The 3329-nt window shown below is 46.0% G+C and overlaps 1 pseudogene; it reads right to left on the bottom strand.

Annotated features, from left to right (window-relative positions):
* Window positions 1-316: 316 nt before the first annotated feature.
* On the bottom strand, window positions 317-2858 carry LOC110284713 (polyadenylate-binding protein 1 pseudogene; annotated as a pseudogene).
* Window positions 2859-3329: the final 471 nt, after the last annotated feature.

Genomic DNA, 3329 nt, shown 5'->3' with positions numbered 1-3329 from the left:
AGAGGGGTTCTTCTGTCCCTTCCTCCTCCCACCAGTGGAACTTAAAGAGGTAGAGGGATCTAGGCTATGTCTTCCTGTGTCTTTATCTCCTGTTGTCTCAGTTTCCATGATCGGATTTTCTACCTAACAGGAGGCAAGCCTGGGGCCCTGGGGGAGGGGTAGTCAGAAAAATCACTGGGTGGCATTCCTTGAAAGATTGCATGCTGTTTTAAGACCATTTCCAGCCAACTTGGGACCTTATACCATCAGGGTGCAAATTAACTCTCCCCCACCCTAATGCATATTATTTGGCACAAGACTAAGTCATCTAGTTGTTCTTTATTCTAATATATAATTTAATATAGAGTAATACAAAGAAAATGATAGAGCACATTATCCCTACCTAAATAATATCTGATATTTTTTCCACTGTGTGAGTTCTTATTAAAGCAAGAATTTTATAATTCAAATGTTTCCTTGCTCAGTTATCAATTCTGCTATTAGAACTAATATTTTGAGCTATTCAACAATATAGAATTACAAAATTAAAAGGATGCTCTAGATGCTTCTACTTGCTGAAAATGCTTTTCCTGGGGTCTACAAAACATTGGTTTGTAGATTCTCCTATTTCTGTTGGGAGGTTGCTGTTTTTAAATCAGGCTAGGCTTAAGATACCATACCTGACATTGGCTCAGTACATAAAGTTCAAAGTTTCCTTTCCTTTTTTATTTATTTTATATTTTACTATTTTTTTAAATAATATTTTTTCAATGTTTAGATTTTTTTTTCTTCTGCAAAGTGTGAGTTTCTTTTTTGAGGTCTCTGATCAGTTTAAACAGTTGGGACACCAGAGGTACTGCCAACAGCTTTCTGGGCAGCCTCTTTAACTTGGTGGGCTTGGAGTATGGCCACAGCTTCCTCAGCCCTAGAACACCGAGACTCTGGAGATTCAAGCATACGAAGTGGTTCCGAGTTATCAATCTCCAGCAACATGCCCGTGATTTTACCAGCCAGAGTCGGGTGCATGGCTTGGATGAGAGGGAATAGCCTTTCACCCAGCATTTGCTTCGGCTCTTGAGGAGCAGTTACTAACATGGAAGCAGTCCAAGGTTCCTGACCCTGTACGCGAACAGCGGGCTGTTGCGCCAGCTGGGCATTAAGATGTTGCTGGGAGTTCTGGACTCCTGCGGCATACTTGCACTGTGGAATCGAGTGAACTGGAGTCTCTGTAGCTGAAGAGGCTGGGGCAGGACGCTGACCTGTTATCTGTGCTGGTGTGTTAGTAATGCGATGTGCTGTCATGACTTGAACGTGTGAAGAACTTGGTCTTACAGTAGTCAACGATGATCTAGGAGCAGCTGGGTGGACAGCACCAGGCACATTGGGGAATGGATGAGGCCGGGAACCCTGACCAATCCAACGAGCACTTGGCCTTGGTTGAGCAATTTGGCTAGGGCAGCATGGAACGCAGTTCTGAGTCTGTGGGACAGCGGCTACGGAGTAACTGGAAGATGCTGGTTGGTAGGGGTTGATAACAGGGTTCGGCCCAGATCGTACACTTGCCATTCTTTGAATATATTGGTTAGTGAGGTGAGCCTGACGTTCTTCTTTGCGCTGGGCTAAAGCTACATAAAGTGGTTTCGTGGCCACAATTCTCCCATTCATTTCTGAAACAGCTTTTGTGGCTTCTTCCGGGGAGGAGAAACACACAAAACCGAATCCTTTACTGCGACCACCCTCTGTCATAACCTTTGTACTGGTGATTGTTCCAAATGGAGAAAATTCTTTCTGGAGACGTTCATCATCAATACCATCATCAAGATTTTTCACATAAAGGTTAATGCCCTGGTATCTGATGCTCTTATCTTGCGTCACCTGTTCAAATTTGCGCTTAAGTTCTATGTGACGGTCCACTTTTTTCTGAGCTCGACCAACATAAATGTGTTTTCCATTGAGTTCTTTTCCATTCATCTCATCCACCGCTTTCTGTGCATCTTCGTGCCTTTCAAAGCTGACGAACCCGAATCCTTTCGATTTCCCACCTTCATCGGTCATGACTTTCACACTTAAGACCTGTCCAAACCTGCCAAAGAGGCCATTCAGGGTCTCGTCATCCATGCGGTCCCCAAAGTTCTTGATGTAAACGTTGGTAAACTCCTTGGACCCCGTTCCAAGCTCGGCTTCTCGTTCTTTCTGAGACTTAAACCGTCCAACAAACACTTTGCGGTCATTCAGAAGCATCCCGTTCATTTTCTCAATGGCTCTTTCTGCTGCCTCCTCTGTCTCAAAATGTACAAATCCGTGGCCCTTGGAGCCATTCTCATCGCTAACCACCTTGCAGGAAAGGATATTGCCAAAAGCAGAGAATGTATCATACAGTGCTTTATTATCAATGGTCTTGTTCAAATTTTTAATGAACACATTGCCTACTCCACTCCTGCGAAGTGATGGATCACGCTGAGACCACATGATGCGGACCGGCTTGCCCTTGATGACATCAAAATTCATGGTGTCCAAAGCTCGCTCTGCATCAGCAGGCTGCTCAAAGTTCACAGAAGCATAACCCAGGGATCGGCGTGTGATCACGTCCCTGTATACCCGGATGGAAAGGATGGGCCCGGCAGAGCTAAACTTCTCATAGAGCATCGCCTCGGTCACGTCAGGGTGCAGGTCCCCCACATAGAGCGAGGCCATGGGACAGCCTGGGTCGCTAGAATTCATCTGGGCACTGCAGCCCGTGGGGCCTCAGGCCCCCACCTTCCTTCGAGAAGAGCAGGGCCAGCGCTGGGCTGGGGCGGAGGCAAGGGCAGAACGGGCAAGCGCAGAGGATCAAAACCAAGGGGATGAGAACCTCCCCAACGGCTGGCCACAGAGCCCCAGGACCACAGAGCCCGCGCTGGGCGCATGCGCGGTACAAGATGCATGCTGCCTTGGGAGCGAGGCTGGCTGGTCAGAGAGCAAGGACTGTCTGCTTGAAGGTCTGGGCCAGTGGGGTCTCTTCTGGACCCTGCTAGGAGAGGATGGACAGGTGGAGCTCAGATGTTTCACCTCATTATTTTTATAAAAGAAGAACATAAAGTTGAAAGTCAACCTCAGGGGAAACACTGAATTTTTTTTTAAGTCTTTGTAGAATTAAGAAAAATTTATTTTTATTTTTGCCTTTTTGCGTGTGTGTATTGAGGCTTATTTTTAAAGACAGTTTCTCAATATGTAATCCAGGGTGTCCTGGAACTCACCATATAGACCAAACCATCCTTGAACTCATGGTGATCTGCCTGCCTTAACTGCTAAGAGCTGGAGATATTTTTAGATAATGAATGTGTGTTCCAAAGCCAAAGGGCAATCTGTAG

Source organism: Mus caroli, unplaced genomic scaffold, assembly GCF_978045245.1.
Source record: "Mus caroli unplaced genomic scaffold, Mus_caroli_1 scaffold_19, whole genome shotgun sequence".
Classification (NCBI taxonomy): domain Eukaryota; kingdom Metazoa; phylum Chordata; class Mammalia; order Rodentia; family Muridae; genus Mus; species Mus caroli.
The sequence above is the reverse complement of the archived record's forward strand: the minus strand, read 5'-3'. Positions and strand labels throughout refer to the sequence as shown.